Source organism: Phascolarctos cinereus, unplaced genomic scaffold, assembly GCF_003287225.1.
Source record: "Phascolarctos cinereus isolate Bilbo 61053 unplaced genomic scaffold, phaCin_HiC Scaffold_8;HRSCAF=390, whole genome shotgun sequence".
Lineage (NCBI taxonomy): Eukaryota > Metazoa > Chordata > Mammalia > Diprotodontia > Phascolarctidae > Phascolarctos > Phascolarctos cinereus.
In genome coordinates, this window is record NW_027556291.1 from 61,025,895 (window position 1) to 61,040,510 (window position 14,616).

The following is a 14,616-nucleotide window of genomic DNA, read 5'->3' on the forward strand; positions in this document are numbered from 1 at the left end:
GCCAGCCATATATACATAATAAAAGTCAGTATGTGGCTTGGGAAGGTGGGGAAGGAAAAGAATGACCTTGAACTTGGGCTTCATTTTGCTCCTTTGTCTTTTCCCCTTTTCCTTCATCTGCACTGAAGAACAAAAGAGCTTTGGAACTGAGAAAGCTGTCGGACCCTGGGCCCTGAGAGCCCTTGGCATTTTACTCCAAGGGGTAGTGTGGAAAGGGATGCTGACTTGAAGCAGTTTGGCAGTTGGAAACTAAACAGTGAGTTACATGGACTTTCTGACCCTAAGACAGAGACTCCTGACAGAGATTTGATCCTTCAACAGGAAATACAGGCGATAAAATAAGCTTCAGCCTGAAGGTGCTAGCTAGCTGGGGGATAACTCTGCTCTGCATTCCAAAGTACTTGGTGTCTGGGGCAAAGAGTATCATTATGGAGAGGAAAGTCCATTCTAACCAAGGTTCTGTCTGACAGACCCCTTCTTATGGGGAGAAGTCTCTGGTGTGATGCCTGGGCCTCTGTATTCATGCCCCTCTGCATGCATATGTAGACCTCAGGTGCTCCCAGCCTCTGTGGCACTCTGCCTAAGCACCCAGGCCACATGTGCTCCCTCTCTGTGTGCCTCTCAGAATGCATGCCCCAGCCAAATGTGCTCTCTACTTTTGTTCCCCCCTACATGCATACCCTAGCCATATACTCCTTCTGTGTGCTTCCATGAATACACATCCCAGTTACATGTGCTCCCTATGTGTTTCCCTCTGTTTGCATACCTTGGCCACATGTGGTCCATATGTGTGTCCCTCTCATGCAAACACCAGTCACAAGGGCTTTCTATTTGGGCCCTTTTATATGTGCACCATGGCCAAATGTGCTTCCTATGTATGTATGCATGTCCATCTACATGCACACCCTGGCTATATGTGCTCTTTTGTGCACCATTCTGGCAGTTCCTTATACACATGTAACCCAGGCTCGTGTCATTTCTATACCGATACCCCTCAGCATCTGTAGCCTGGCCATATGTGTTCTCCACACACGTGTCTCTCTCTGGATGTGCACCCGGGCCACAAGTGCTCCTTGTGTATGCCACTCTGTATCATATGGGGTCATATATGCTCTCTACATGTGTGCCTTGTGATATGCTGTAAACATTTAACAACTGGTTCTCAAAAAATGTATACTGATACACTTTTCAGTTTAATCTACTCTATTTACATTTTTCTCTATCACTTTTTTAGGTACAAAAACTGATGACACAATAAATCAAGTGCTAATTTGTAGCATTTGCTGATTTCTGAGGACAAATACTCATACCAAAAAATGTAATAATCAACTCTCCTGAGCTGATAGTAGCTGCCCCTAGCATACCCTTGTATGCCCAACTGTGTACATACCCTGTCCATATGTGCTCCCCTAAGTGTGTACCCCCACTGCACACATATCTAGGCTGCATGTGTTCTTTTCATAAATGCCCTTCTACATATATTCATTATCCACATGTGATTCCTATGTGGACCCCTCTCTATGCACGTGCCAAACCCATGTAATCCTTACATGTGCATCTCTGCATGAACACCTGGCCACATGTGCTCCTCTGTGTGTTACACTCTTCTTGCATACTATGGTTAAATGTGCTTCCTATGTGTGTTCTTTCTCAGGAGAGAGCCTATGGACTCCTAATGTTGCATATGCTGTCAGACATAGCTGCTTTGCCAGTTGGTTTTGCTTAATGTTTTTCTTTCTTATAAGGGAAGATTTTATTTAGGATGGGGGTAGGGAGGGTGAGTGGGAAGTAAAAAAAAAAACCAATATAGAATCACAGAGTATCAGAGGGTAAAGTAACCTCAGCCTCCACTTTCTTTCTTCTCACTCTCTTCTTACCTCTCTGCAGTCTGGCTTCTGATCGCATCCTTCAACAAAGGTACTAGAGATCTCTTAATTGCCAAATCTAATGGCCTTTCCTCATTCTTCATCCTTCGTGACCTCTCTGTGAGCTTCTGACGCTGTGGATCACCCTCTGCTCCTTCATACTCCCTTCTCTCTAGATTTTCAGGACACCACCCTCTCCTGATTCTCCTCCCACGTATTTGACCACCCCTTCTTAGCCTCCTTTGCTGGATGTTTATCCAGGTCATACCTGCTAACTAGGTGGGGTCCCACAGGGCTCTGTCCTTGGCCCTCTTCTCTTCTCCCTCTATACCACTTGAGATGACAATCTCATCAGCTCCCACGGATTGAATGACCATCTCTATGCTGATTATTCTCAAATCTACCTATCTTGCTCTGACCTCTCTGCCAGCCTCTAGTCTTCCATTTCTAGGTGCCTATTAGACAGCTTAAACTGGATATCCTGTGAACATCTTAAACTCCCAAATGGAATTCATTACCTTTCCATTCAAGCTCTCCCCTATTCCTTACTCCCACCACTATTATCCCAGTCACCCAGGCTCACAACCTAGACGTCACCCTCAACTTCTCTGTCTCTCTGTCTCTGCCTCTCTCTCTGTCTTTGTCTCTATCTCTGTCTGTCTCTATTTCTGTCCCTCTGTCTTTGTCTCTGTCTCTCTCTTACCCCTTCCCTGCCATATGCAATCTGTTGCCAAGACCTTTATGCTATCTCTACAATACTCCCCCTTCTCTCCTCCGACACTGCCCCCACCCTGGTGCAGGCCCTCATTGCTTCACCTCTGGTCTATTGCAGCAGCTGCTGGTGGCTCTGACTGCCTCAAGTTTCTCTCCATTCTAGTCCATCCTCCACTCAGCTGTGAGATTAATCTTCCTAAAGTGCAGATTTATGTCATCCACTTCCTCATTCAATAAACTCCAATATCTCCAGGATCAAATATAAAATCCTTTGTTTGCTTTTTCATAACCTGGCCTCCTCCTACCTTTCCAGTTTTTACTCTGTGATGCAGTGACCCCACCCTCCTGGCTATTCCTCCCACAAGACACTCCATCTCCTAACTGGTCACTTTCTCTGGCTGGGTCTCCCATGCCTGGAAAGCTTCCTCCTCATCTCCACTTCATGGCTTCCTTCAAATCCCAGCTAAAATCCCATCTCCTACGGGAAGCCTTTCCCAATCCCCATTGCTACTAGCCTTCCCTCTGCTTATTATTTCCTGTTTCACCTGTCTCTAGCTTGTTTATACATAGTTGTTTGCATGTTGTCTCACCCCTTAGACTGTCAGCTCCTTGAGGGCAGGGGCTGTCTTTTGTCTTCCTTTGTACCTCCAGTGCTTGGCATAGGGTCTGGAACACAGTAGACATGTAATTAATTGGTGACTTGACTTGATTTTTCCTGAGTACCACAAGCACATGTATTTCCCATACATGTGACTCCTCTGCAGACAAACCCTAGCCAAATGTGTTCCCATCTTAGTGTGTATCCTGGACATCTGTACTTCCTATTTATGTGCTCCTCCCATGCACAGCCTGGACACATGTGCTTCTTATGCACAAACCTCTGTACACAATCCTGGTCATATGTGCTCACGATGTGGGAACTCTGGACAGAAATTATTCCTATTTGTAGCCCCTTCTGGATCACACTTTGAACACATGTGGCCTAAGTATGAGCCTCTGCAGGCAAAATGTGTTCACATGTGCATCTTATACAGGCATGCCTTGGAGATTTTGCAGGTTCAGTTTCAGACCGCTGCAATAAAGCAAATATTGCAATAGAGCAAGTCACATGAATTTTTTGGTTTCCCAGTACATATAAAATTTATGTTTACACTGTACTGTAGTCTATTAAGCATGCAGTAGTGTTATGTCTAAAAAAACCAATGTATATTCCTTAATTAAACATACTTTATTGCTAAAAAAATGTTGACCATCACCTGAGCCTTCAGTGAGTTGTTATCTTTTTGCTGGCGGAGAGGCTTGCCTCAATGTTGAGGCTGCTGACTGATCAAGGTGGTGGTTGCTGAAGATTGGGGCAGTTGTGGCATTTTCTTAAAATAAGACAACAATGAAGCTTGCCCCATCGATTGACTCTTCCTTCCACGAAAGATTTCTCTGTAGCATGCAATGTTTGTTTGATGGCATCTTACCCACAGTAGAACTTCTTTCAAAATTGGAGTCAATTCTCTCAAACCCTGCTGCTACTTTATTGACTAAATTTATGTAATATTTGTCAATATTGTTGTGTCCCAGGGAATAGAGAAACCCGAGGAAAGGGAGAGAGATGGGGAAAGGCTGGTCAGTGAAGCAGTCAGAACACGCAACATTTACCAATTGAGTTCATTATCTTCTAGAGGCACAGTTCATATTGTTCCAAAACAATTACAATCATAACATCAAAAATCACTGATCACAGATCACCATAAAAGATATAATAATAATGAAAAAGTTTGAAATGTTGCAAGAATTATGAAAATGTGACACAGAGACATGATGTGAGCTCATGCTGTTGGAAAAATGGCGCTGATAGACTTGCTTGACGCAGACCTTCACTTTGTAAAAAACACAATATCTGAGAAGCGCAATGAAGTAAAGAACAATAAAATGAGTCATGGCTGTATGTGTGCCCTTTTCAATATGTACCCTGACCACATAGACATCCTATTTCTGTGCCCCTCTGCAGGCAAATCCTAGACACAGAAGTGCTCCCTACTTGTGACCCATTGGTAGGCTGACCCTGGCCCCATGTTCTTCCTGTGTTGTCCTTCTGCAGGCAAAACCTGGCCACATGTGCTCCAGATGTGAATGTCCTTCTCAGTGTGAATCCTGGCCATGTATGCTTCCCACTAGTTTGCCTTAGTTTAATTAGTTTACCTCTTTCTGCATGAGTGTGGCCATACCTATGTGGTTTGTTGGTTTTTCCTACTTTCTTTGACTTAAGTCTAAATTTTGTAATGAGAAACTCATGATCTGCACCACAATGAACTCCAGGTCTTGTTTGAACTGGCTATATAGAGCTTCTCTGTCTTTGGTTGCAAAGTATATAATCAATCTGATTTCAGTGTTGACTATCTGGTGATGTCCATGTGTGGAGTTACCTTTTGTGTTGTTGAAAAAGAGTGTTTGTTATGGCCAGTGAGTTATCTTGACTAGATATTAATCTCTGCCCTGCTTCATTTTGTACTCCAAGGCCAAATCTGCCTGTTATTCCAATTATTTTTTGATTTCCTACAGTAGAATTCCAATACCCTATGATGAATGTGACATCTTTTTTTGGTGTTATTTCTAGAAGATGTTGTAGGTTTTCATAAACCTGGGCAACGTTGGCCTCTTTAGCATCAGTGGTTGGAGCATAGACTTGTATTACTGTGATGCTGAACGGTTTGCCTTGGATTTAAACAGATATTTTTCTGTCATTTTTGAGATTATACCCCAGTACTGCTTTTCTCACTCTTTTATTGACTATGAGGGCTATTCCATTTCTTCTAAGCACTTCTTGCCCCCACTAGTATATGTAATGATCACATAAATTAAACTCACCCATTCCCATCCATTTAATTTTCACTGATGCCCGAGATATCAATGTTTAATCTTTCCATCTCCTGTTCGACCACATTCAGCTTACCTTGGTTCATAGATCTTATGTTCCAGGTTCCTATGCAATATTGGTCTTTACAGCATCAGACTTTCCTTTTGTCACCAGACACATCTACAGCCAAGCTCACTTTTGGCTTTCGTCCAGCCACTTCATTAGTACTGGAGCTACTTGTAGTTGTCCTCTGCTCTTCCCCAAGAGTGTTTTGGACACCTAAATAACATCCCTGGTGAATATGAAGTGGAGGTGATGAATAGATTTAAGGCATTAGATCTAGTAGATAGCTTGCCTGAAGAACTATGGACAGAAGTTTGCAATATTGTGCAGGAAGTAGCAACAAAAAAAAATCCCAAAGAAAAAGAAGAGCAAGAAAGCAAAATGTTGGTCTGATGAAGCTTTACAAAGAGCTGAGGAAAGAAGGAAGGGGAAAGGAAAAGGAGAAAGGGAAAGATATCCCTAACTGAACGCAGAATTCCAGAAAACAGTGAGGAGAGATAAGAAGGTTTTCTTAAATGAGCAATGCAAAGAAATAGAAGAAAACAACATAATAGGAATGACAAGAGGTCTCTTCAAGAAAATTAGAGACAGGGGCAGCTAGGTGGCATAGTAAATAGAGCACTGGCCTTGGATACGGGAGGACCTGAGTTCAAATCTGGCTTCAGACACATAACACTAACTAGCTGTGTGACCCTGGGTGAGTCATTTAACCCTATTGCCTAGCCAAAACCCCCCCAAAAAAACCCCCAAAAAACAACAACAACAAAAAAGAAAATTAGAGACATCAGGGGAATGTGTCATGTAAAAATGGGCATGTTAAAAGACAAAAGTGGTAGTGACTTAACAGAAGTAGAAGTGATTAAGAAGAGGTGGGAAGAATATACAGAGGACTATACAAGACAGATCTTAACATCACCAATAAACACAATGGTGTGGTTACCGATTTAGAGCCAGACATCCTAGAGAATGAAGTCAAGTGGGCCTTAGGAAGCACTGCTAATAATAAGGCTAGTGGAGGTGATGGAATTCCAGCTGAGCTATTTGAAACCCTAAAAGATGATACTGTTAAAGTGCTGCACTCACTAGGCCAGCAAGTTTGAAAAACTCAACTGTGGCCACTTTACTGGGAAAGATCAGTTTATGTCCCAATAGGATTGGGACATAAGGAGGAAAATGCCAAGGAATGTTCACATTACCAAACAATTGCACACATTTCATACACCAGCAAGGTTATGAGATTCTGCAAGCTAGGCTTCAGCAAGAATTACCCGAACCAAGAACCAAGAATTACCCAAAGAGCAGGCTGGTTTTCAAAGAGGCAGAGGAACTGGAGACCAAATTGGCCAACATTCACTGGCTCATGGAGAAAGCAAGGGAGTTCCAGAAAAACATCTACTTCTGCTTCATTGGTTACACTAAAGCCTTTGTGTGGATCATGACAAAATGCGGCAAGTCCTCAAAAAGATGAGAGTACCAGATCATCTTACTTGTTTGTCTCCTAAAGAACCTGTATACAAGTCAAGAAGCAATAGCTAGAACTGAACATGGAAGAACTGATTGGTTTAAGATTGGAAAAGTACAACAAGGCTGCATATTGTCACCTTATTTATTTAGCTCCCATGCAGAGTACATCATGCAAAATGCCAGGCTGGATGACTCAAAAGCCGGAATTAAGGTTGCCAGGAGAAATATCAACAATTTCAGATGTGCAGATGATATCACTGTGATGGCAGAAAGTGAAGAGGAATTAAGAAGCCTCTTGATAAGGGTGAAAGAAGAGATTGTAAAAGCTGGCCTGAAGCTTAATATAAAAAACCCCAACCCTTAGATCTTGGCAACTGGTCTCATCACTTCCTGGCAAATAGAGGGAGAAGAAATGGAAGCAGTGTTAGATTTTATGTTCTTGGGCTCAAAGATCACTGTGACTGTAGCCATGAAATTAGAAGATATTTGCTCCTTGTAAGGAAAGCTATGGCAAATCTGGACAGCATACTAAAAAAGAGAGACATCACCTTGCTGACAAAGGTCCATATAGTCAAAGCTATGGTTTTTCCAGTAGCAGTGTATGACTGTAAGGAAAAGTTGAAGAATCAACACTTTCAAATTGTGGTGCTGGAGAAAACTTTTGAGAGTCCCTTAGACAGCAATTAATTAAAGAAATTAATTCAGGCTATTCACTGGGAGGTCAAATACTGAAGCTGAAGCTTAAATACTTTGGCCACATAATGAGAAGACCGGACTCACTGGAAAAGACCCTGATGTTGGGAAAGATTGAAGGCAAAGGAAAAGGGTGTGGCAGAGGATGAGATGGTAGATAGTGTCATGGAAGCAATGAACATGAGCTTGGACGGACTTTAGGAGGTAGTGGAGGACAGAAGGGTCTGGCATGTTATGGTCCATGGGGTCACGAAGAGTGAGACACAACTGAACGACTGAGCAACAACAATACACACACACACACACACACACACACACACAGAGCAGTTACCAAAATTTTATTACTATTTAAAAGGTGGGAGGTGAATAGATGCCAGCAGGGAACAGTCTTGGTGGGAGGCCTCTACTGCCCTTCACCCAGTGGGCTGGTTTCTGGCCACGGGCCTCAGCAATGCCTTTCCCACACTCTTTGAAAACTCTGGGTCCTTTGGGGTTCCTCCTCATATAGAGTTTTCAACATGGATCCTGCTGGCACCCAGAGGAAACTGCCCTGGAATCCGTAGAAGACAGCACTGGGCTCTGGCCAGCGAAATGAAGACATTTTTGAAACTGTCCAATAAGGAATGAGGAATGAGGGGCAGGGACACAAGAAACTTCCGTCTAACTGGGCCATCCAACAAGAGGCAGGAGGCCTGGTCTCTCAGGTTATTTTCCTTAGCAAATATTCAGCAGGATCTGAGATGATACCAGTTCAAATGGTATTCGCTGGTTCACAATGAATGTTTTACCCAAATGTTTCACCCCGACAACATGTACTCTCAACATGTGTTTCTCTGCATGGGGGCCCCAATCACATGTAATCCTTGTGTGTGCTCCCCTCTGAATGGGTACCATGGCCACATATGTGCCCCTTTGCATGAGCGCTGTGTACATATGTGCTGCAGAGGTGTAGATCTCCAAATACATACTCCAGGCACATGTGCTTCATTCATTTGTACCTCTCTGTAGGAGCACCCTAACCACATGTGCTTCCTGTGCATGTGCCCCACTGTATGAACACCCATGCCACATGTGCTCCATATATGTGTGACCCTCGGCACATGTAAACTAGCTACATGTGCTTCCTATGTTTGTATACCATGTATGTATAACTCAGCTAAATGTATTCCCTATGTGTGTGACCTTCTGTACATGTAATGTAGCTACATGTGCTCCCTATGTATATGCCCCCCTACATGTGTAATGTAGTTAAATGTGCACAATACCTGTGTACACCCCTCTGCCTGTGTAACTTGGCTACATGTGCTCTATACCTGTGTGACTCTCTGCCTGCATGACCTAGCCATATATGCTTCCTACTTATATGTACCCTTGTGCCCCTGTACCTTGGTCACATGTGTCCTACATACATGTGCTTTTCTGTATGTACACCCCAATCACATGAGTTCCCAATGAGTTCCCAATCTTCTGAAACTATACCCTAGCCACATGTGAGAACACTGGCCACATGTATGGTATTCTTTTTACTTTATTACATGTTTACCTTGATCACATGTGCTCCCCATGAATGTACTCCTCCAGCCAAATGTACTTCTATTCTTGCCCCTCTGCATGACTACCCTGGTCATATGTGCTTTCTATGTGGGTGCCCTACTCTCTCTGTTCTACCATGCATGCAGATCCTGGCTACATGTAGTGCCCCCATGAATATGGACAACAGCTACATGTGTTCCTATTTGTGTGTGTCCTTCTGGATGCACATCCTGGCCATGTGTGCCCCTCTGAGTGCATACTTTGTCCACATGTGCATATACCTTGTGTGCTCTCTCTATGTGTTTACACAAACATGCCAAACAATGTCACATGTGATCTCCATATGTCCCCTTCTGCATGTATACCCTGGCCATATGTGCCCCTCTTCATGACCTCCCCCAGCCATACTTGCTTCTTATATGTGTATCCTGCTTTCTATGTGTATCTTTCTGCATGAGCCCCCAGGTATATGTGCTCCATATATGTATGGAGTTCATCCAGAAAGACACACACACACACACACAAAGGAGCACATGTAGCTATTGCCTGAATTCATGGGGACATGTAGGCACAGGTAGCCAGGGTCTGCATACGTGGTTGAACAAAGAGAGCTCAGGTGACATGCATTTCTGCAATCATATACCAGTCACATGTCTTCCTTATGTGTGTTTCTTCTCTATGGACACATTTGATTTCTCTGTGTGTTCCCTCCTGCATGTGCTCTAATCATGTGCTCTCTACTTGTGTACCCCCCTGCATTCTCATGTGCTTTCTACGTGCCCCTCTGTCTGCGTACCAGAGACACATAAGCTTCCTGTATGTGTGCCTACCTCAACCACATGTGCTTGTAACATATGTAACCCTCTGCATGAAGAATCTACCCACATATACTTCCTGTATGTCCCCCTCCAGATGGGTACCCTCACCCTATGTACTGCCTTTGTGTGTGGCACTCTACATGTGCACCCTGGCCACATGTGACCCCTACACATGTACTTCTTCACCTATGTACCAAGGCCACACGTACTCCCTTCATATGTGTCCCTCTGTATGGGAAACCTGACCTAGTGAAAGCTGACCATATCTTCTCTCTATGTGCCTATACCTCCACATGCATGACCACATTACAAGTGATCCCTACTTTTGTCCCCCTTTGCAGATAAACCTCAGCCACATGTGTTTCCTATATGTGTTTTCCTCAGCATGTATTCCTTGGCTACATATGCTTCCTATGCATGTACTCTTCTACATTCTTACCCTGATCACATGAGCTGCCTGTATGTGTACCTCTCTGGATATTCACTCTAGCCACTTTGCTCCCTATTTTTGCTTCTATGCATGATCACTGCCATCACATGTGCTCCCTACATGCTCCTCTGCATGAGCATCCTGAACACATGTTCTCTTTTTTCTGCATGTCACCTTCTGCATATGTACTCAGATCCATGCATGTTCACTGCACACTGTACCTTGGCTACATATCTTCCCTGTGTGTGCCCCTCTGTACCCTGGCTATCCCAGCTACATGTCTTCTGTATGTATGCTTTGTATATACATCTTACAATGTACTCTCTTTGCATATGTCTTTATACACGCATTACTTGTTCACATGTGCTTCCTATGTGTCCTCTTCATGAGCACCATGGCAACATGTGTTTACTTCCTCTGTTCCTCTGCATGTTCACCCTGGCCACAGTGCTTTCTGTGTATACCCTTTGCATGAACCCCATGGCCACATGTGCTCCATATATGTGCTCCTCTGCATACGTACCTTGGCCACATAGGATTCTTAGGTATGCTCCTCTCCACACATGTGGTCTGGTCACATATCTTACCTAGAGCTGAGCCTCTTTATTCCCTATAAGAATTCACTCTTCCCAAAGATGGGATGTATATTTGGGGAAAGGGGTGTGCCTCAGGTTTATGGGCAAATTGTATTGTTATTTTCCTTACTGTGCAATGTCATTAAATGCCTTCAATTTCAATTAATTGTGTCCTCTGGCTGACTAGTAAAAGTAAACTCATCTGTGGGGGCTCAACAGTTTTTGAGAGTGTGCAGATCCACGAACACCTTGAACCTGAGGTTTGGGGCACCCTTGTGTAAGTTGGGGAGGGTGCCCTGGGTGCTAAGTGTCTTTTAGTTTTAATGACAAAGGAAGGCATATAAGGGAACAACACTATAACTAAGCCTTCTCTAATTAGGCACTTCTTGCAGAGCCAGAGAATTGCTTTTTGCCTGAAGCACCTTAACTAATGCTTCCTGTCTCTGTCTCAGAGCCATGGTTTTTGAGGCAAAGAATGGAAGCATTTTGGGAATGTCTGCGAAGTGCTCCTTCACTCTTATTAATCAGTCTCCAGCTTCCTCTCCTTGCCACGAGGCTGCTGATTATACCCATATTTAAGAGACAAGAACACTGGGGTCAAAGGAGGTTAAACAACGTACTCCTGATCGCACAAGTTAGTGACAGTTCTGTGCCACAAATTGCCAGCCCCTAATTTGCTGGGGAAATTGGGTAACTCAGTGAGCTGCAAAAAACCCAATAGCTTTGCCTTGAAAGACCTTTTTTTTTTTTTTTGTCGTCACCGGGTGAATGACAGTGAAAGGAATAGGAAGTGGAAGAGAAGGAAGTGATTGGAGAAACTGGGAGGGGGCAGTTGTTTGGCAGAGATCTTTAACCAGCTTCCTAGGAGCAGGGCTAGCCCTAGGCATTGTCAAGGTAGATGGTTGACTAGGTGGTGTGATATGGGAGCTTCCAATTGCCTTTAGTGAGCTCCTTTTCTAGTCCGCTGAAATGGCTGCTACACCATGACTCCTTTGAGTTCACAGGCTTAGAGATCTAGAGCTGGAAGGGCCCTCAGAGACCACTTAGTCTAACTCCCTCATTTTACAGATAAGGAAACTGAGGCCCAGAGAGGGGAAGTGATTTGTCCAAGGGAACACATAGGATCCAGAATCTAGAGCTGAAAGGGGCCTCAGAGGCCACCTAGTCCAACCCCTTCATTGTACAGTAGAAAGAACTGAGACCTGGAAAGGAAAAGTAACTTATCCAAGGTCACACAGCTAATAATTGACTGTACTTGGACTTAAACTCAAAACCTCTCCCTTTAAATCCAACCCTCTGTCAACTGCACCAACAACATGACTGCATTTGAAGTCTGCATTAGAATCCTATTTCAGCCAACTGCTTAGCCGTGTGACCCTAGGCAAGTCACTTAGCTAATCTTGGTCTCAGTTTCTCCATCTAAAAAATGAAGGCAACAGACCACTTACTTCACAGTGATAAAGTGAAACTCATTTGACACCATATGAATAAAGCTTTGCACTTCTGTTCTCAGTGGCCTGTTTTTTTTTTTTTGTTAGCCAATCAATGCTTTCTTTTGACTGCTCATAGTTTGAGGTATGATTGATATATGAATGTCTACCTGTAGAAATGAGGCTAAATGATGGATCAAGTCATTATGATGATGATGGCAATGGTGGTGGTGGTGGTGGTGATGATAATGATGATGGTGATGAAACTGCAAATGCACTCCCACCCTATTTGGAAAGATGCATGTTAAGGGTTAAATCATTTTCTTTGAAGCATAGCCTACCCAGTTCCCACCTCCCTGTAGCTTCATGGACGTGCATGTCAAAAGTCCAACAGTTTTCTTGTAGCTTTAGCAAAAAAAAAAAAATTCACTCCCAATCTAAGGCAAAAGTAGCCTCTGTTAAGGCCATTCTCAGTACCTAAGGTGATCAGGCTGCCTCTTTGTAAAGTAGCCTCTGTTAAGGCCATTCTCAGTACCTAAGGTGATCAGGTTGCCTCTTTCTACTTCACTCTGTGATGCAGATGTGACTCTCCTCTTTGCCACAGCTACCTCTCCTACTCGTGTCCTTGCCCTCACTCCCTTGAGCCTTATTCAGCCGATTTCTCTCGCTATCACCCCAACTCTCTCTCTAATCTTCAACTTCACCTTTTTGTTAGTTCCTTTTCTGACATCTACAAATATGCCAATCTCCCTCCTACTTAAAAGAAATTTTGCTGGGTCCTACCAAATCCTCAAGGCATCATCCTTTATCTCTCTCCCCATTCACAGTTAAACTCCTAGAGAAAGCATTTCTCCCTTACAACTAAACCCCCTGGAGGTTGACTTTCGGTCTTATCTTTGATCTGAAGCTGTCCTCTTCAAAGTTATCAGTGATTTCTTAATTGTCCAATCTAATCACCTGTTCTCAATCCTCTTTCTTCTCTGACCTCTCTGCTGCCTTTGACAATGTTGATAACTCGGTCTCCTTAAAACCTCCTCTCTGGGTTTTCATGATGTTACTCTCTCCTCGTTCTCTTCCTACCTGTCTGATCACTCATTCTCTATCCTCTTTGCTAGATCTTCATATATGTCACAGCAGTAGTTGGTGTCTCTCAAGGTTCTGTCCTTGGCCCTTTTTCTCTTCTTTCTCTCTTGGTGACCTCCTCAGCTCCCATGGGCTTAATTTTCACAACTCTCTGCTATCAAGTTCTAGGTCTACATGACCAGCCCTAACCTACTGAGCTCCAGTTTCACATCACCAACTGTATCTTGGGCATCTGGAACAAGGTGTGCTATAGGCATCTCAAAGTTAACACATCCAGAACTGAACTCAGTATCCTTTTCCCCAAATCCTCTCTTCTCAACTTTCCTGATACTGGCAAGGGCACCACCATCTTCCCAGTCACCCAGACCAGCCACCTGGGGGGCATCCTCAGTTCCTCATTAGCATTCCATGGAAAACCCCTATTGCCAAGTCTGGTTGTTCCCCTACAACATCTCTAGTACAAGCCTCCTCTGGATTGTCATAACCACTAACCTTCGTTCAAGCCCTTATAACTCTCCCCTGGACATTTGCTATCGGAATAGCAATTGGCTGGTTTCCTTGTCTCAAATCTCTCCCCATCCTAATCCATCCTCCACTCAGTTGACAAAATAATTTTTCTAAAGTGTAGTTCTGTCCAAGTCACCTCCTACTCAGTAACTCCAGTGGCTCCCTATTACCTCCAAAATCAAATGACTCTATTGTTTGAAAGCCCTTCATAGACTGGTCCCATCCTATCTTTCCAGGTTTGTTGAATATTCCTCCCACATTTAATGAGGTCTGACTAAACTAGACTTCTTGCTATTCTTTGCACACTACACTTCATCTCTGATCTTTGTGCCTTCTCAAGAAGTTAAGCCAGGAAGAGGAGGAGAGACATAGGATGATAGTGGGGATGAGCAGATCAAAAATGATTTTTAAGGATGGTGGAGACCTGGGCATTTTTATAGATAGCATGGAAGCAGCCAGTAGACAGGCAGAGATTGAAGTGAGAGAATGAGAATGCCAGAGATGGCAATCTACTGGAGGAGAGAGGATGAAATGGGACCTCTTGTGTATGTAGCAGGGTTTGCTTTGGTGGGGAGAAGGCTTATCTCTTCATG